Source organism: Diplotaxodon limnothrissa, linkage group LG9, assembly GCF_057381915.1.
Source record: "Diplotaxodon limnothrissa isolate DT_005_m linkage group LG9, D_limnothrissa_male_GT1.1, whole genome shotgun sequence".
NCBI classification, from domain to species: Eukaryota; Metazoa; Chordata; class Actinopteri; order Cichliformes; family Cichlidae; genus Diplotaxodon; species Diplotaxodon limnothrissa.
Window position 1 is genome coordinate 31135128 of NC_140604.1, and position 21656 is coordinate 31156783.

At 39.4% G+C, this 21656-nt stretch overlaps 1 pseudogene across 1 annotated transcript; it reads left to right on the top strand.

The window, feature by feature from the left end:
• The first annotated feature begins 4836 nt into the window (after window positions 1–4836).
• On the top strand, window positions 4837–21204 carry LOC146625821 (uncharacterized; annotated as a pseudogene). The gene is made up of 7 exons (XR_014906512.1): window positions 4837–5094; window positions 11411–11528; window positions 11709–11785; window positions 13379–14152; window positions 17756–17858; window positions 18922–19516; window positions 20371–21204. The product of XR_014906512.1 is annotated as an uncharacterized LOC146625821 (transcript).
• Window positions 21205–21656: the final 452 nt, after the last annotated feature.

Genomic DNA, 21656 nt, shown 5'->3' on the forward strand with positions numbered 1-21656 from the left:
AGACAAAAGAAGAGAGTTCAACCTCCATGGATGCTGAGGTCTATAGCCAGCAGACAAAGCCATATGCAGGACTAATGGAGCATGATCAGATATAACAATCAGGAGATATTCAGAGTTGCAAACTTTAGAAGCCATGGAGCCATTTATAAAAAAGTAATTGATGTGAGAATATGTGTGATGAACATTTGAAAAAAGGAATATTCTCTGGCTTCGGGATTAAAAAACCTCCAATCAATGTGTCCATTTTGGGTCATAAAGTGTGAGAAAGCCCTGAACATAGCAGATGATGCTTTCGAGCCAGTGGCAGATTTGACTAAAGCTCGGTCAATAACGCAGTTTAAATCACCTCGAAGATCAGGAGGGTGCGTCTTTAAGTCAGGAATCATCCTCAAAAGATTATTAGTAAACACAGCATTGTCAAAGTTTGGGGCATAGACGTTCACTAAGACAACTGGGTTATTCATGAGGGTCCCTACAACAATTAGATATCGTCCATTTTTGTCAGCAATCAATTTAGTGAGAGAAAAATGTATTTTATTCCTAATTAAAATTGCCACTCCTCTGGCTCTACTATCTACAGTGGGGCAAAAAAGTATTTAGTCAGCCACCGATTGTGCAAGTTGCCCCACTTAAAATGATGACAGAGGTCAGTAATTTGCACCAGAGGTACACTTCAACTGTGAGAGACAGAATGTGAAAAAAAAATCCATGAATTCACATGGTAGGATTTGTAAAGAATTTATTCGTAAATTATGGTGGAAAATAAGTATTTGGTCACCTCAAACAAGGAAAATCTCTGGCTCTCACAGACCTGTAACGTCTTCTGTAAGAAGCTTTTCTGTCCCCCACTCGTTACCTGTATGAATGGCACCTGTTTGAACTCATCATCTGTATAAAAGACACCTGTCCACAGCCTCAAACAGTCAGACTCCAAACTCCGCCATGGCCAAGACCAAAGAGCTTTCGAAGGACACCAGGAAAAGTATTGTAGACCTGCACCAGACTGGGAAGAGTGAATCTACAATAGGCAAGCAGCTTGGTGTGAAAAAATCAACTGTGGGAGCAATCATCAGAAAATGGAAGACATACAAGACCACTGATAATCTCCCTCGATCTGGGGCTCCACGCAAGATCTCATCCCGTGGGGTCAAAATGATCATGAGAACGGTGAGCAAAGATCCCAGAACCACACGGGGGGACCTGGTGAATGACCTGCAGAGAGCTGGGACCAAAGTAACAAAGGTCACCATCAGTAACACACTACAACGGCAGGGAATCAAATCCCGCAGTGCCAGACGTGTTCCGCTGCTGAAGCCAGTGCATGTCCAGGCCCGTCTGAAGTTTGCCAGAGAGCACATGGATGATACAGCAGAGGATTGGGAGAATGTCATGTGGTCAGATGAAACCAAAGTAGAACTTTTTGGTATAAACTCAACTCGTCGTGTTTGGAGGAAGAAGAATACTGAGTTGCATCCCAAGAACACCATACCTACTGTGAAGCATGGGGGTGGAAACATCATGCTATGGGGCTGTTTTTCTGCCAAGGGGACAGGACGACTGATCCGTGTTAAGGACAGAATGAATGGGGCCATGTATCGTGAGATTTTGAGCCAAAACCTCCTTCCATCAGTGAGAACTTTGAAGATGAAACGAGGCTGGGTCTTCCAACATGACAATGATCCAAAACACACCGCCCGGGCAACAAAGGAGTGGCTCCGTAAGAAGCATTTGAAAGTCCTGGAGTGGCCTAGCCAGTCTCCAGACCTCAACCCCATAGAAAATCTGTGGCGGGAGTTGAAAGTCCGTGTTGCTCGGCGACAGCCCCAAAACATCACTGCTCTCGAGAAGATCTGCATGGAGGAATGGGCCAAAATACCAGCTACTGTGTGTTCAAACCTGGTAAAGACCTATAGTAAACGTTTGACCTCTGTTATTGCCAACAAAGGTTATGTTACAAAGTATTGAGTTGTATTTTTGTTATTGACCAAATACTTATTTTCCACCCTGATTTACGAATAAATTCTTTACAAATCCTACCATGTGGATTCATGGATTTTTTTTTTTCCACATTCTGTCTCTCACAGTTGAAGTGTACCTCTGGTGCAAATTACTGACCTCTGTCATCATTTTAGGTGGGGAACTTGCACAATCGGTGGCTGACTAAATACTTTTTTGCCCCACTGTATACTGTATAATGATATAAATAGCTCTGTGTCATTAGGCTATGGCACTGGTAAAAGATTTAGCGTCAAAAGAGGAATTAGGCAAGGGTGTGGAAGCTCTCCGTTGTTGTTCATAATGGTTGTGGAGATGCTCGCAATTCTAATTAAAAACAGCAGCGTTGCCGGAATTGAGATTATGGATAATTCTTTAATAATTAGTCAACTTGTGGATGACACTACTCTTTTCTTAAAAAATGAACATCAGATTCCCCTGGTAAAACAAATAATCACTACATTCTCAAAAGCTTCAGGCTTAAAGTTAAATTTAAATAAATGTGAATTATTGGCATTAAAGGAGTGTAATTCACAATTACTGTACGATATAAAGGTGAAGAAGGAGGTAAAATATTTGGGCATCACAATTTCAAAAGATCACAAAGTCTTAGAAAAAGTAAATATTTTAGATAATGTTGACATATGTAAGACAATCCTAAATAAGTGGTTACAAAGAGACATCACAATTTTTGGAAGAATATTATTAACCAAAATGGATAGTTTATCTAGATTTATATATCCAGCTTACTCTCTATCAATATCGAATAAAGTTATTAAAACAATTAATAGCTTGAATTTTAATTTTATTTGGAGGAATAAGTGCCATTATATATCTAAAGATGATTTGGTTAAACCACACATTGAAGGCGGTGGTAACGCAATTGATTTTGACATAATGAATGGTGTTTTGAAACTTAAATGGTTAAAATCCTTCCTAAATAATCCACACTCCATTTGGTTTTTTATACCAAGTAAGGTCTTTAACACACTGGGGGGTATCGACTTTCTCCTAAAGTGTGACTTTGAAATTACTAAGCTACCTGCTAAACTCTCTGAATTCCATAAACAGGTCCTTCTTTATTGGAAAATGTTATTTAAACATAATTTCACTCCACATAATAGCCCAATTTGGAACAATAGATATATACTGATGAACAGAAAATCTATTTTTATTCAAGATCGGTTATCAAAAGGTGTTTGGGCAATTGCCCATTTTGTAGATGAGGAAGGACATGTTCTAGGACATCAAGATTTTTGCCAAAAGTTTAATATCCAATGTTCTAAAAGTTAATTTAATCGGGTTATAAAATCCATTCCATTGTCACTTAAAAACATAGTTGTAAATGATATAATATATTCTGACATCTCCCCCAAGTTAAGGCAATTATATATAGATGGTATTCGATTTTGTGATGTTAATTGCAACAATAAGTTTCTTAGATCTTCATTAAGGAGTCTTTATTCTTCAAATTTACTTAGACGTAATTACATATTAAAAGATTTCCAAAGGGAAGAAATTGAAAAAATAAGAACTGATTATATCACCTTCCCTATCCCTCCTAAAGGGAAAGAAGTCCAATTTAAAATCTTGAATAAGATTTACCTGACAAATAGACTCCTTAGTGATAGATTCAAAATAGAAACGGGTAATTGTGTATTTTGTGAAACAGAAGAGGAGGATTTGGACCATCTATTCTTTTTGTGCAATTTTATACAAATATTTTGGTTGGATTTTCATACCTGGCTTTATTCCAGTGGGATTCAAATTACCCCATTTACCTTAAATATGATAATGTTTGGAGTGTTTTTGAAAGAAAAGAAAGCTAATTATGGTGTTAATGTGTTATTAATCTTGTGCAAGCATTTTATACATAAATGTCGCTTTTTTAAGACTAGACCAACACTAGCTCACTGGAAAAACGACTTAAACCTGTTGGTTAAATCTTTGACTTTAGTTAAAAAGAAAAAGGCTGCTTTTTTTGTTTCCTTTATGGAAGATTTTGATTTAGTGAGTTAATAATTTGTTAAATTATGTGACCCCATCTTTATATTTTATTTTCACTATATATGAAAGTTGCTAATATGTAACAAATGTCTATTTTCTGAATCTGTAATATATGGTGCATTTTTTTTGTATGTTTAATAAAAAATAAAAAAAAAGGTTAGCGCCCAGTTAGCTCCTAGCATTTCTCAGCAGCTCCGCCTCCTTTTCGACTACCGGGACATTTAAACAATGGATAATCCGTTTACAAACAAATTCATGCTTTTCTCCTCAACAGAGAGCGTCCCCCGATTGAACAACAGCGCCGTAAATAAGAAGAATGGCGCCTAATTACAGAGTTAATAATACAGACTTTGTAATATCTCACGTGTAGATTCATCAGCCAGATGAAGTGTTTACTGACAATTGACAGTGTAAGCGGACATCATCATCACTATTCCAATCAATCTTCTCCACACAGACAAGCATAAACACACTCGACTATCACTAAATCAAATTTAACACACGTTTGTAATGACGCTCGTTCATTTTACAATAGGGCTCATTCGCTCAGTCAGCAGGTGGCAGTATCCTCGTATACTGGGGAGTAAACTGCCATTAAACAAAGAGAAGAAGAAAACCCCTGTACATGCGCGGCACGGATCGGGGAGTCCTGATCCGTAACGATCTTTTTATTTTTCGTTTTTGTCTACATTATATTGAAATGCTTTATTATTGGAAACATGTTAAGAGATACTTATTATTCTTAACATCTTAACAGATACTCTGACCCGTAACTATCGTAAAACGCTTCGACCGGAAGAAGACACCTTTCGCGCATGCGGGGTACCGATCGGGTTTCCGGTACGGATCGGGTAGTGACAGTGACAAGGCTGTTTTGTCAGAACACCGGATCCTATGGCCGCTGTAGCTGAGCTCGCTTTTCTTACGAGCTTCACGGATTACAAGGTCTTTTATTTGGTCGCAGAATAACCGGAGCTGGACTCCGGTGCGCCCTGTCCAGCTCGGGCGGTGAGGGAAGCACCTGCGCTCCGAAAACATCGACGAGGAGCTGAAAAAAGAAAGCTGTCGGGTGTGGGCCTTCAATGTCCTCAGGTAGTCTCACAAGTCGTATTTTCTGCCTTCTGCTGCGACCTTCCAAGTCTGCCACCTTGGATTTTAGCCAGTTGTTGTCTTTGCGAAGCGTAGAGCATTCGAACTCTAATTGGTCCAGACGTTGGTCAAATTCAGTGTATGTCGATTCCAAAGAATTAATGCGTTGACCGTGGTCCTGCACTGCAGACTGCACACTGTCTAACTTAGAGGACAAGTCCTGAAAGGATGACTTGAAGTCCGCTAGCAATGCAGCTCTATGCTCCTCGAGCATTAAACTAATCTCGGCTGCAGTTACAGGCGCCGCAGGTGTCGAGGTTTTTCGGTCTCGGTCTTGTTTGCCCTTTGACTTTGACATTCTTTAAATCTTCGGTAGTCGACAAAGGCAAAATACATCCAAAACTGGGAATCAAAATCTCAAAGAAGTAGGTTCGTTAGGTAAATGCTGAGCCGTGTAGCGGAGCGGACCTAAAACACGTCTACCCAGTCAACGCCATTACCGGAAGTCATAGTCCATCATGTATTTCAAACACACAAATAAAGATGCAGAATTTATTTAAATTATTTAATTTCAGTTGCCACTTTCAAACTTTTTCATTTAATAAAATTAATAAAAAACAAAACGAGTGGTCAGCAGTCATCGTGATAGTCGGTGTCATAATTTTTTTAATACTTTGTCCGAGTATGAAAACCTTGTTTTGGCCTCTAAAAGCTGCTGTGGGGGTTTACACAGAGGTGCAACTGAACACCTGCAGGTCAAATTAACATAAGGATGCATTTGGAAAAATGCTCTATGTGAGTGGAAAGTTCTTTGGGTGATCTAATACTGCGTTAATTGATGCAAACATGGAGTGAGTTCATTTCAGTAATTAGCTGCTAAGTGCTGTATGGGCTCAAAATGTGGTCATAAAAATTTTGTACTTGTAAATCGGTTTTGTACTTGTAAATCAGGATTTGTATGTGTAAAAAAAAAAATAAAAAAATTGTGTGCGCGTAAAAAAGATTTGTATGTGTTAAAAAGATTTGTGTGTGGACTTAGCCAAAAAAACCCCTGCAAGTTACAAGTATGAATTTTGACCCTATTTTTCTTCCTTTCATCTGATTGGTCAATGTCATGTCAATCACAAATGTAACAATCCAATCAGAGAACAGATGGGTTTGGCTGTCGCATGGGCGCTTTTTTGAACTGCAGTTCTTTGAAGGGAATAAATGCCCTTTTACATGCCAACCCAGCATTTTCCTTCATCACCATGAAGGAAAACAGTCTGTGGTCGTCCGAGTTTGGTGATTTTTGTGTCACAGGTCTACGTGTTTAATACAGGGACTTCCACAGCCTTTTCAATAGCGCTGCGGACCGCGGGGTGGGGGCGGGCAGTGTTTTGGAAATGACAGTCTTCATTACAAAGCTTTCTTCGTTATGAATTAGCATAGATGTTTTTATTGAACATTTGAAGAACTAGCAAAAAAAACAAACTCTTGTAGAGGACATAAAGTCAGAGATAGAAAAGACAAGGAGCAGGTGCATCTAGTACAGGTAGAGCTGCTGCAAAAACCCACAGAGCCCAGCAGCCAGCAACAAATTCTGGATCCTTTGCTCTTAGTTAGCAGTTAGCATTAGCAGCACATCCTGCGTCCGATGTGAAAGGACTTTTATGCTGCGCACTGTGACTCACAGCAATGGTCCCGGGTCAGCCCTGACTTTGTGTTAAGCTAATCCTAAAGTAATAATGGTATTTCTAACCACTGATATACCACAACTTTATCCTTTCAACAGCTACTGAAAGTTAGGGGACCTAGCTGCTATCGGATATTAATATAGAGATCCTCCAGCTTCAAACTGTATAGGGCTTTGGAGTTGACGTCACGCCGCAATGCATTGTGGGAGTGCAGCGCCATTTTCGGGGTCTACGAATCAAAACAAACACACTGTGTTGGAACGACGATTACAAGAAAGATGCTTAAAAGCAGCTCAAAAGAGAATGAACTGTATAGACACCGATTGCGTGCAGAGGCAAAGCAGCGGTACTTGCAGAAAATAGTGTGCATTGGAAATGTGGACCCGTATGAAATACGGCTGTGGTGTAGAAACCCTGAAGACCAACTGCTATTGACGTAGCCTGACATATTTTCGTACCTTGTCTGTGGAGTCAGCGCGTACAAGTCGTCATTCAAACAAAGGGAAGTCAGCTTGAGTACTGCGTGTGAAATGCGTTTGATTTCCCTGCAAACATTCAGATTAGTGCAGCATAAATTCATTCATGAGGGGAAATTACAGTGAGAACATGTGGAGGCTGTTAGGTATGGAACGCCAGGACTGCCATAATGAATTAATTAAATACACCATTAAAAAATTGATTAAATGTGGCAATAATTAATTAAAATCGGAAATAATTAATTACATAAATATTTATGACACATGTAATTAATTAATTATTGACACATTTAATTAATTATTGACACATTTAACCCTTTAGAGCCGGTCGGAGCGGGCACGCTCTGTTTTGCGTAACTATTTTTAAATCCCGGTAGCACTGCAACCACGTAAGCTAGCGCAATAATTTTTTTTGCATATGAAACCGGAGGAGTTGTACTTACATCTTATGCCATCAGCTTGTCCTAGGTCACGGTTTCCTTCCACATAAAGCTTTGCAAAAACTGCATAAAAAGCACTTACAGCAACAAAAACATAATATTCCAGAAACACGCTTTGCCAATCCGATCAGCTGTTTGTAACACTTCTTACGTTGGAATAGACGTCAGCGCGAACTTTTGCATGTCCGCCATTACCTGCCCGAAACCGGGAGTGACGTCATTTGTATGTAGTTTTTTTTTACCATCAGGGCCTCAGGGCCTATACTGGTATTTTTAAAAGTTATCTTTGACTTTATGACTTTCTGTGTCGTTTCTGGGATGCTTAGGACTCATATTGCACTGCTGGAAATAGTTTATTTTGATGCATATGCTGCTTTTTTGCAAATTTGCATTATAATATTTATTTTAGTTTTTCCTGCAGTATATGAAAATTGGTGTATTTCAAAAATAATACTACGAAGACACTCAAAATAAATTTCCTGTGGTAGGAAACTATTTTGTGCAACTTTTTTGTATTTACAGTTTTGAGGGATAAGCCTCTTAAATTTCTCTAACTAGAAATATATGTTAAAAAAGCAAAAACGATTTTCAATTTTTTTGTAGTTTATTGCACTTTTTTGCAATTTATGTAATTACTATGCACTTAATGAATACATATTATTAAAATCTGGGCTATAATTGTTGTATTGATGTATAGCAACTTGAAATGCTCCCAAAAATGGCTCCACAGCATGAAAAATATAATATAAGCTCTGCCGGACTTGGTTCTATGGTAGGTCTTAAAGGGTTAATTAATTATTGACACATTTAATTAATTATTTCTTTATTTCACATTTTAATTAATTATTGCACAGTTGACACCTTCAGGTCTCACCATGAAATAATTTTATCTGTCAACCTCACCCATCAAACTCAGGGGGCGGGGCTAACGCTGATTGAGTCAAAACCATTGCTTTGGCCTGGTGGCCATTGTTTTTAGCACACAACAACCGGCATGTGGAAACTAACAGAACTGAACTTTGAAAAACCCTGTTTGTGTGTCACCAAATACCGTTTTAATATCTTTTTAGCCGAGAATGTAGTGGTTTAATCTTCATGTGTCTGGTCGGTTTGTCAACGATTTCGGAGATGTTTGCCCAGTCTCACGGCAAAGCGTGGATAGACCCGTTCGCCTCGCAAGCAATCGAGCTGTTATTACCACCGACAAAGCTCAGGCCCCGGTACACAGCTGTAATAACCCCCGCTGACACTGACTTCTTTTACTGAGGTTATATTTATCGGTGTTTTATTTCCTGATGTTCTTATGTGTCCTACGTGTTTCAGTCGCCAATTCTGAATTAGGGCTGGGCCATATTATACCGTTCACGATAATACCGGTATAATGTTAGGCAACGATAGGAAAATGAAATATTGCGATAGAATAAGAGTAAAACGCGCATGCCCAGTGCCTTTGTTTTCATACGCACATGGCCGATTGTTGACTGAAACAAGATTTGGTTTGTAAAAATGGTGCAACTTCAGTGATGTGGAACTGGTTTGGTGTTTGTCCGTCAGATACATGGCAAAGCACATTTTTTTGCAGAAGATGCAAGCGGCCGTCGTTATTGTCGTATTTGTCGGACTAAGATGCTCTTAAATCTGGGAGTAATCTGGGTCCTAAACTCCGTATGCTTCAGGTCAAACGAACACTGCAGCATCACTGAGAGTTAAAAACTGTCTAAATTCTTTCATCTTTAATAAAACGATCAGCATTGCTGCTTTACCAGGTGTAACTATGAAGTTTAACTTCCAGGCATCCATGAAAACTAAATTTATTACATTTAACGGAGTTAGAAGTTAGCAGGAAGCTAGCGGAAGTTAGCTCGCTAGTTTCGCTAGTTACCCAAGCATGATATAGCATGTTCTGACTGAGAGATTTCTGAAAAAATTCAAACGTACAGCTCTGCAACCACTTGCAACATAAATGAAGACAGGAAACTAAACAGCAGTGACGTTTGTAGGGTTACTGAAGTTGGGCTAGCTGGTATATAATGATGTGCTACGTGATCGCTAGCGACACAGCTATGTTAGCATAACAAACAGTGAAGTTGGAGGACGAACACTAACACTTTCCCACTTATAAAAGTTAACGTTCCTGATAGTTAGAGACAAATGCAATCGCATGGCAGGATGCTGTAAACACCCCTTTTTGTGATAGTTTGTGGTGGGTCATGTGATTTGGGTGGTATTGATTGCTTATTTTAGGCACCTGTTCATGCAGTGTCAGTTGGAGCAGAGAGGATTGCTGAGTTTTTGGTTCTCTTGCGTGCTTTGCTTTAGATGTGTTTCCTTTAGTTTTCTTTTATTGATAACGATTTAAAGAATGTTATACAGTCTAACTGGGCCCCACAAACTATCAGCTAAAGAGAATAAATAAATTAAATTGCTGCACATTTTGCAGACTAACAGTTTAAGATTATTTAAAACATAAAATATATATTTTTATAACATTAAATATAAAGAGTCAAATAGAAGTCTTTCTAAAGTTATTTAATGATATTTATATTATGAAAAGCAGATTTTGACATTTTAAGTTTTTCCTGTTGTCAGATAAAACAAACACGCACAAAACAAAAGCAAACAACAAGAACACAAAGCTGGAAAACCCACCCGATTGATCAAAATCAACTCAAAACACTCCCACGCAACAGAAACTCCTCTATTCCTCGCTGGCTCCAAATCTCTCAGTAAAAATATCAGTGGTTTGCTATCTGTCACCATCAAAACACTCCACAAATCCCGCGAATGATTCGCTTCCTTATAAACCATTGAATCAGATACCGAAGCAGTTAGGTTCTAAATGAAGCTTCGAGCGTCACTGATCACGTGACTCTGGCCAAACGAATCAAGCTTCGACACAGTGCTTCTGAAGCAGTGTGTTGATTTTTTTTTTTGACACGCACCGGAGCGTCAGCTTCAAGCGGGCCATCACTAGCTGTTTGTCTGCAGTAGGATTGAATAAGCGTGGGCACAGATGATTTTGTTTGTACTGAAATCATGACACTGCTTTCTCCCTCCACAGTTGAACAGGGAGTCCAGTTTGAAGAAACTGGTTTAAGCTGTTGGGAAGCATGAAGCAGATGGTTGGGTGCAGAGCAGGGGTGGACAATCTCAGTCCACCCGGTGTCCCTGCAGGTTTTAGATGTGTCCTTGAACCAACACAGCTGATTTAAATGGCTAAATTAGCTCCTCAACATGTCCTGAAGTTCTCCAGAGGCCTGGTAACGAACTAATCATGAGATTCAGGTGTGTTGACCCAAGGTGAGATCTAAAACCTGCAGGGACACTGGCCCTCGTGGACTCAGATTGCCTGAACATTGCACTCACTCTGACCTCAGTTTAAAAGGCCCTCAGCAGTCAATGGTTTGGTCAAGAATGTGTTGAGACTGACCAACAGGTCTTTAAAAGAGCTTCAGCTCTCCCTGCAAAGACCTGATAGAAACTCTTAAAACATTACACTGATGTCTCTTTCCATTGATGATTTTTTGTGATTTTGTTGTTCTATGTAAAGAACAAAGTATTTAAAAAGAACATTTTAATAATTCACATCTGGGGTCTCATCTTTTTATGTTACCTTTTTTTTTTTTTTTTTTTTTTTGGAGCAGTCTATATTCACATTGGTTTTGGGAGGGTTGTTTTCTTAAAGCCTACTTTTTTTTTTGGTCAATTTCTTTGTTTCTCTCCACAGCACCTCACAAGTAAGGCACACACCCTCACCAAGAGCTGCTCTACAGTCACAGACTCTGGTCAGGAGAAGAGATTTTCCAGTGCCTACTCTCCTGGGTTCAGTGGGTGAAGTGGAACAGGTACATCCTAATGCAGTTTATGAACCCATGACTGGTTATCATGTCTTCAACTCTCACTGAGCTGACATCAGTGTGGTTGTTGATGCTGCAAAACAGGATGGTTCAAACAGATGCTTCGAATCCTCAGCAACAAACCACCTGCTCCAGCAGAGATGCTTAAACCAGTTTTGTCTTTTTTAGTCTGTGAAGCTGCAAAAATGGCAGACTGGAAGACTCAGGTGGCTTTCATCAATCTGAATCTCTCAGAATCTCAACAGGTATGTACTCAGCATTGTTGCCCAGTGAGCAATGTTCAAGTGAAATCTGGTGGCAAATTGTAGGAATGCAGCCAAAATGCCTGTGACTAGTGCCAAAGCATAACAGTAAATATTCTGACCCATGTGGTCAGTTAAAGAGGGTGGGGGAGTAAAGAAAGGCCACTTCCTCCCTTGTGTTGGTGTAGCTGAAGTTGTAGAAGTTAAATATTGCACAGTACTGTCAATATTTTCTCCTCTTGCCTTTGGTGCAGTTTATCCATCTAGATTATTTTGGTATGGACAACCCACTTTTGTAGTTTTCTCTGAGCTCCGTGTCTCTGAAAAGTAATGTTTCCATCCTAAAGAAATCCAGACTGTGTTACAGATCTACTGACCTTGTAGGAATTCTTTTCTTTCCTCTGAACTACATCTGCTAACCATATCAGTGTCCTGGAGGAAGCATGTAAAGGCTTTGAACAAGAAGCTTGACTTCATGACAGGCTTCATGCTTCTTTGTAGTTGGCAGGTGTAGACACTGCACCAGATTACTGAGTTTTAACAAATTCATATACCAGATGTTTGGCTGGTCGATGCCACCAGGCAACGGACATTATGAATTCAACCCTGTTGTTTTAAACACTGGTATGAATGTAAACAACTCCAGAGTTGACAACACAAGTTTTGAAGGAGCAAATTAGAGCCTTGACAGCAGCTAATGTTCCTTTAATTACAAATATTTTAATGTATATCAGCTTTTTTTGTATTAAGTTTTAATCTTCTTGTCTTCATGTAGCTCAACATATCAGTCTCCAATTGGGGTGAACTTTTGGCCCTTTATTTTTAACCGTTTGATTAGAAATATTTGAATTCAGTCTACTCTGGCTATTTTAAATACAGTTTGTTCGATCCAAAATACCTACTGGGAGACAGAACATCATCGAAGTTTTCTATATAATAAGAGATGAATTAATGAAAATGTGTTTTATTTCAGGTTGTAGCTTCCAGTATTTGTAAAAAATAATATACATAAAGAATATTATCTGCCTTGTGTATGAGAAACTATAAATAAAATATTTGTTTCACCAATTCAAAACTGAATTTTCTACATGTCTCCAAACCTTCTTCAGAGATTGAACATTAGGGATGGGTATCAAAAACTGGTTCTTGTTGAGAACCGGTTCCCACTGTTTCAATTGTTTGCCATTTTTGCAAACGATTCCCTTATCGATTCCAGTTGCCCCGAATGACGTCACCACGTTGCGGAGCGTCATTTACCTGGCAGGAAACATGGCGGCTCAAACGCTAAAAAGTTTGATTATACTTTACGAGAACGGATGACAACAGGGCAACTTGCAATACTTGCCAAGTAGATATTTCATTTAAGGGAGGAAACACTACGAATATGCAAAAGCATTTGCTCACAAAACACGCGATGACCTTAAATGAATGTCGTGTTTTTAATTCCGCTCCGGACTCGTGAATCTCAACCCAGCAGCAGCGGTAACGTTTACACGTCCTCTCCCGTTAATGCGGCAGGTAAATAATCAACTAACAGTGCATATTATGTTAGCGCGATCTGCCTTATTACAAAACCTGCCATTACTGTGCATTTAGGTGACCATGATGAGAGAGACAGACAGAGTCTGGCTGGCTCAGATGCTGGCAGTTCTCGCTGCAGTCTACCGGTAGCGTCTCCTTTCAGGCCAGGATAGATGAATGTCACCGAGCAGTGACTAAGTTTGTGGTAAAAGCCTTGCACCCATTTGCCACAGCAGATGCCCCCGATTTTTGGTAAGTGAATGTGTGTAATTGTAGGCAGGGACATTACTGGATATTCTTGTGTAATTGCTACAGAATAATTTATGTTATACTTTGTTATTGCTACAGAAGAATATTTATTTTATTTTACATTTACAATCTGAATCTGAATCGTGAAAATCTTATCAATACCCATCCCTACTGAACATCCAAATGTTTTAGAGACCTTAGACGTCTATCTTTCCACGTTAACTTGAGCTACAATCCCCTATATTCACAATCACAGTATGAGACCCCGTGTCAAGCTCGTGTTGTCACAGTCTACGCCTCACTACGTCTGCTGATTTATTGTTTTTTTTTGGTTTTTTTGTTATTTTACAAAGAACTGCTGCACATGAAGATCCACAGATACATAAACCAGCAATCATCTTGTGGTGTGTCTGTTGGAGAGAGAGAGTATGTGTGTTTCTTTGTCACCATTGTACTTGATGATGAGGGTGGGAAGCTGCAATAATGGCCCCCAGGAGCCAGCGGCAGACACAGATGGATCCAGAAGAACCGGGTCATCCAGCACCCCCAACAGTAACAAAGACCTGAGGCTGTGGATGAACACATCAGTGGAATTCAATGGTTAATTAATCAATTGATTATATTCATATCTGTGATTCCCAAAGAGAATAAGGACATAACAGGATGTGGGGAATATGGTAAATGGTAAATGGCCTGTATTTGTATAGCGCTTTTCTAGTCCCTAAGGACCCCAAAGCGCTTTACACAACCTGTCATCCACCCATTCACACACACATTCACACACTGGTGATGGCAAGCTACAATGTAGCCACAGCCACCCTGGGGCGCACTGACAGAGGCGAGGCTGCCGAACACTGGCGCCACCGGGCCCTCTGACCACCACCAGTAGGCAACGGGTGAAGTGTCTTGCCCAAGGACACAACGACCGAGACTGTCCAAGCCGGGGCTCGAACCGGCAACCTTCCGATTACAAGGCGAACTCCCAACTCTTGAGCCACGATCGCCCCACCAACGTGAAATTGAAAACCATTGTGCTGATGAAAAAAAGCCTTACATTTGGTTAGTTTGGGGTCAAAACAAATGAAAGAAAAATAATTTTCTTCCAAAAGTTTGTTGGAGAATTCTTATTGTAAAAAGTGACAGTTATACAATCTGTAAAGGAGAATTAATTGGATGAGATTTTTGGAAAGTTCTTATCAAATCAATTAGTTGCCTCCACAAAGCAGGTGCAGACTTATTGTTAAAGAGTTGAATGTGGTTCAAATGGCACCTGACCAAGAAATATGTAAGATCTAATGTTCATAGAGTTTATATAACACCACATGGGCTCGTCCGGGAGTTGAACCCGGGACCTCTCACACCTGAAGCAAGAATCATTACTCTAGAACAGGGGTCGGCAACCTGCGGCTCCGCGTGGTTTGGGAAAATAAAGTATAAGGATTTAGCTGAACTGTATTTTACTTATGTTCTTTTTTTCAACTTGTAGTTCTAAATTGGAAGATTATTGTGACACTGAAATATAAAAATAAACTTATTTTATTACTTTTTCATCGTTCAAAATAAGCGTCACACTCGCGGAAGCCTGTATGCTTGCTGAAACGAGACTTTCAACCCCAGCTAGGCCAATTATGGATCTTCAGATCCACATTATGTCAGCAGCACCGTGAACTATGTTAAAAACAAACACCGCTCACGCCTCACAGATGACAGTTTACAGTCCTGCATAAAGATGAAAGTGACTTTGTTCAGCTCTGATTTGCAGACGCTGTGCACAGAGGTTCAGGAGCAGAAGTGCCATTGTAAACATATCACGGCAGACCCGAGGATGTTTCCATGAACATGCTTTTCAGCATCTCTTTATTGACCACTTTTCACACACATTGCTGTACGCATACAGTCAGCTGTAGCTTTTCAGCTCACAGCCCGACATATACCAACAACAACACAACAGCATAGATGGCACAGACGTTAAGGAGGCGAGGCGTGATTGCGGGTTCCGCTCAGGTGCGTCGATGAAAATGGTAAATGTCCTGTATTTGTATAACTTGACTAGTCCCTAAGGACCCCAAAGCATTTATACACATTTAGTCATCCACCCACTGGTGAAGGCAAGCTACATTGTAGCCACAGGCACCCTGAAAGAGGCGAGGCTGCAGGACACTGGTGCCACCGGGCCCCTCTGACCACCACCAGGAGGCAACGGGTAAAGTGTCTTGCCCAAGGACACAACGACCAGGACAACCTTCTGGTTGCAGATGCGCTTCCCAACTCCCTGAGCCACGGTCGTCAAAGTCCCCTCCTGGGAAATTATGGCTAATGTCACACTTGGATCTGATGATAGAGAAGTGAGTCAGTGTAACCTTTATTAAATCAGGCAAAACAACACATTCTTGAATACTGTGGTGGCCTGCAGGAAGCAAAACCTCTTAAAGAAATGGAGCTAATGGTAAGCTGAAGACATCTGATGTTTATGTTAATGAATAAAACACACTGAAACATTTTGTCTTAGTTTTTATTGTTTATTAAAATACTTTTAAATCTCTAGTTTTAGCTCACAAAGAGTGACACTCAATTAGTTTAAGACATAAAAAAGGAATGATGACATTTAGGATATTAACCATCTAGTCCAGCAGGTGGCGGTAACCCACCTTAAAGCTTTAACCGCCAAAGAAAAACCCAAAAGAAGAAGAAGAAGCCACACAGTTCCCGCTTGTTTGTGTTTAGTTTATTGTTCTGGCTCATCTAAAGAGAAGCACTAAGGTAACTTCGATGTGAGTTCGGTCAATCTTGAGTTTAGCTCCTGAGTGAAGTTTTCTGTTGCTCTCCTCGGTCTCTGTTGTCAGTTATTTGTGAACCCTGTGAAAGAAAAAGCCTCTACATCAAGTCAAGCTGCTATAAACTAATTTACAAGAAAATATCAACAAATGCTAATGAAACACAGAGAAGAAAACAGTGTTATTATTAGAAGAAAACTTTAAAATGAGCTTAGTCTAATCAGAGTTTCTATTATTTTTTTGGTTTGTTACTAAGCGCTAGTTAGCATCTCTGTGGCACCTGCACAGTTTTTGAATGCAGCTAGCTAACCAAGCTAGCTAGCGCCACCCTTCATCCATTTAAGGTAACTTAAATTCCAAAAATTCTGACATGTTGGCATTAAAAGCGCTATAATAAAATACATTTATGAGAAATATAAAAATAAATGTATTCCAGGCTAAAACACAGCTGCCTTTTTCTTATCAGGGCAAAGTTGTGTCGGCCCACAGGGCATGTGATTGTAAAAACTGGCCTCATTGTGAGAGGCCTGTTATTAGAATCATTTCAAAGATTATTTGATATATACTGATCAGTATTCAGCGAGTGAGTCTGCTTAACTGTTAGCAAAATAATAATGATAGGCCAGAGATACCAGAGATGCATTTTTAAAACAAATACAGCCTCGGCCCCTAAGAGGGGATCTGTGCTCTAATTTTATCACATTTAGAAGTACTGCTGATTTTTTTAAGCTCCATAATTTTTTGGAGGGTGAGATAATTTTCATGTTTGCAAACAAAACTGAAATGGAGGAACAAAGATAAATAGAATAGAATACAATAGAATAGTTTTTGTTATTTTCATTGTACATATTTAACTAAATTGTGGGTGCTCCATACCAACTGTGCTTGGAAAACATTATAAATAATAAGACAGCTAGAATAAATGACAGAGAGGAGGAGTAAATACAAAGAGGAGGAAGGCACACATTAGAGGACAGGTTTCAGAATACTTGAAAGTAGTGCAGTGGACTTGATCCATGTATAGAATCCAAGTGTGAGTGGACCCCACTGTGATGAGGGTTATTCAGATCATGGCTCAGATTTCTACACCCACTCAGACAGGATAATCTTGTACGGCACACCTGATCATTTCTCACGGCACACGTATGTGCCACGGCACAGTGGTTTGGAAACACTGTACTAGTTTTTGCAGCTCCATTGATTGTTTTGTGTTTGTTTTTGGCCAGGACATTCTTTAAACAGGAATTGCTCTCCTGGTACTGGTGTGCCATACTGCTAAATTTGGTATCGGTGCTCAAACCTTTTGTGTTTATTTCAACCAAGTTGCCCACCCAGGGAAGCTAAATATTTGTTCTTTGTGTTCTCAAATGAACATATGAGACACTTCAGTGCAGTGTGGAGTCTAACAAAGATCTGTTTTGTGTCCCAGCTGATCAGCAGGAGGAGAAGAGTCTGACGGAGCAGCAGAGGAACAACAGCTACTTGGACTCAGCTCAGCCACTGCAGAGAAAACAATGAGCTCAACACAGAAGGTGACAGAAACTAGTGTTAAGAAATACTCCATTAAAAGCTGAAGTACCGATATATGTTTTATGCTAAACTAACTGAACCTTGTGCTATATTAATGTAATGTAATAATAATGTAATAATACAATGCAGTAAACAGTAAACTTACCTGCTTATCCTGCACTAACCTGCAGAGGATTTTTACAGCAGTCTTTAAATCACACTGAGACAAAATGCACATAAAGAGTTTTGTGTTTGCTGATGTTTGTTGAGCTGATAGAAACGCTTCCACATAAAAAATATTTTCTTTGTTGTCTTTGTATTGCTAGATGTTGAAATACTGCGACTGCACCTTATCAGCACCTGCAGTCGTTCAGGTTTTGTGCCAAAAAACAAACACCGGCCCAATTTAACCCCTGACTAAAGCACACAGTTTTGCCTCTTTCATCTCTCATGATTAGTACATGATCATGATTGGATTTCACATGTTACTGTTTAGGCTCTAATCAATTTGATCTTTGATACCTGCAGTGATGAAATAACTCTCCTCAAATGCCTTAAACCAGAAGTAACAAGCCTATTTTGAAAAAGTAAGGAGTAGAAAATACAGATATAATTTTTTTAATGTAGAGAGTAAAAGTAAAAAAAAAAAACCCTCAGGTTACAATCAGACTCTGACATCATCCTGCACTGAACCAAGCTAGTAACTGTTACATTTGATTCATTATCATTGAATAAATTAGACAATTACAGAATTATATAATAAGAATCAGCAACAGGAAATATAAAAAAGTACAGACCTGGTAAACATTTATTACTATTCTGAGTGTGTTAGCATTAATATTTGTGTACAAGCAGGAGGGATGGGCATGATTTTAGAGTGTTTACAGTCATTAATTATCTTTAACAGCAGGTTGGATGTAATGTGTTACTACTAACAGTAGGTGGGGATAAGAGACCTTTAAGGTGTTTGGTGCCACATTCCACCTTCAGGTTTAAAACTAGTGTTAATGGAGGGAGTTTGAAGCTTCAGTTTGTTTAATGACTGCATTTCACTCACTGCCTCTGTTTGTATCTCTGTCACTGCAGGACCAACGTGGACCGAGAGGTCAGCGCTCTCAGGAGGCCGACAAACCTCACAGAAGAAAGAGAGAGAAAAAACACACCTGTGACGAGTGTGGGAATGATTTTACTTTGAAGTCTGAACTAAAACAACATCAGCTCATCCACACTGGAGAGAGACTGTTCAGCTGTGACTTGTGTGGAAAGTCGTTTTCCTGGAAGAAAGCCCTAAAAACACACCAAGTCATCCACAGTGGAGTTAAAACTTACAGCTGTGATCAGTGCGGCAAAGCTTTTACTCAAAAGATCAGCTTACAGAGACATCTAGTTACCCACTCTGGAATTAAGGCATACAGCTGTGACTTCTGTGGAAAAACCTTCAGCCAGCTACGGAGCCGAAAAATACACCTACGCATTCACACCGGAGAAGATGTGTACTGGTGTGATCAGTGTGGCAAATACTTTACAACAGACACACACTTACAAAGCCACGTTTACCCACACTGAGGAGAGACCTTATCAATGTGACCTGTGTGAGAAGACTTTTAAAACTCCACAGTACCTGAGAAAACACCAACAGATCCACACCAGAAAGAGACTCTACAAGTGCAGTTACTGTGAGGTATGTATTTTTATTTTATTCTTGTAAGTTCAGTCTGACTGTTTGGAACAAGTCTGCTCATTAAATTGTGTTAGCATGTTAGCACTTCTACTGCACCGAAGAGTAGCTCTGAGCCATTATTCAAGTTTTAATTTCAGTTATGATTTTTGCTTACACGATCATAAGAAAAACAAAAAGTCCTGAAAACTGATATGATGCTGTTATTGAATCTTCAGGCAGTTTCATGGTATATCATAGTGTTGTTATTATTTGTGTATAAATGGCCTTTGGTTTACAGCAGCTCATTCCTCTGTCAGGTGTAAATGGAATAATATAAAACTTAAATTAAGTACAAAACCAAACCATTCAGTAATCTTCTGATATCGTTAACAAAGTTGTATCGTTACGTAATGTTTCGTAGTATTGTAGCTGTAGTATCATTGCTTTCATATAACTTTAGTACTTTTAGTGTTAAAATAGCCATTTAATGTTATAATTTCAGTGTCATTGGGGGTAATAGTGTTTTTTTGTGTCCCAGTCAGCTGAGTGTTATAACTGCACAATTACAGTGTTATTAATGCAGTATTAAATCAGTATTATTGCAGTGTTACAGTAGTTTAGCACTATGTGGGTACCCTAAAAACATTAGTGTGGTAGTACTTAAGTGTAAGTCAGATGTTACTGTAATATTAAATAAGTATTGCTGTAGTATTATGGTGGTAGTATTGTAGTTATTGTAGCCCAGTAAACTGAGTGTGTTAATTGAAACAATTAAAATATAATTGGACGTCTGCAGAGATGCTCTTTATTTCAGGCGACGTTCAGGATAAAAGTGTTGAAGGACTGACTTACACTGTCTTTGTGTCTTTGTTTAGAAGCAGAGCGACACAGATGGATCCACTTTTCAACCCTGTCATCGCTGTGGTGGTGGGAAAGACTTTCGTTGTGACATCTGTGGAAAAACTTTCAGTCAGCAAGCCGGCCTAAAAATACATCAACATAAACACACTGGAGACAAACTGAAATACTGCAAAGAATGTGGGAGAAGCTTCCCCACATCAGGTGACTTAAAACGACACAAACTCTTTCACAGTGGTGTCAAAAAGCACCTCTGTGATCAGTGTGGGTCATCCTTCACCACTGCAGGTCACCTTAAAACACACAAACGAGTCCACACAGGAGAGAAACCATACAAGTGCAGACACTGTGACAAAAGCTTCTCACGTTCAGATAATTGTAACGAGCATGAACGTACACACATGGAAGGAAACTACAGCTGTGAGCAGTGTGACAAGAGCTTCAAAAATCTCAGTTCATACTCTGCACACAAACGATCCCACGTTACTAATAAACTGTTTCACTGTTACCAATGTGCCAAAACATTCACTTCATTATCTGCTTTGTGCAAACATCAGCGGGATCACGCAGGGCTGAAATCGTTCCCATCACAGGATCAGAGTGAATCTGAAGAGAGAGAAACATCCTCTTCTGGTTTCAGGGTCCAACTTAACCCTTTAGAGCCGGTCGGAGCGGACACGCTCTGTTTTGCTCCACAGAGTTCAGATAGACTCTGCTGTAAAGATCTAATGAGACAGCTATGAATGAAAATGTTCCCGTAGTTCCATTTGAATCTTTGTAAACTGTTCTTCTGTGGTGTTTGTGTTCAGTGTTTTCCTTCTTTTTTTCTCAACAGTTCAATGAAAAATCAGTTCCCTGTTCTCAAGTTTTTATTGAATTAATTTTGTTAAATAAAGTTAAATAAAGTTGTTAAATAATGTTAAAAAATGTTAAATAAAGAAAAAGTTTAATGACAAAGATTTTGAGCCATGATGTCATTTCCTGTATTTCAGAGTAAAGACTGAAGTGACAAATGGAAACATGTTTACAGTCAGAGTCTGATGATCTGTTTTCAGTGGCACAGATGGAGGTTTATCAGAGGAGGGGACTTGGCTGTTCTCTACTCACACTGAACAGGGTTCCTGCAGCTTATTAAAAATCTGTCCTGAAAGTTATGAAAAATAAGATCTTTAAAATTTTTTATCAAACTTGCTGTAGGTATGAAAACTTCTGATTTTCTGTTTAACCCTTGGATGCACAACCTACCAATACCTACACTCTTCCATGAGTGGGGTCAAAAATGACCCCAAATAGAAATAATGCA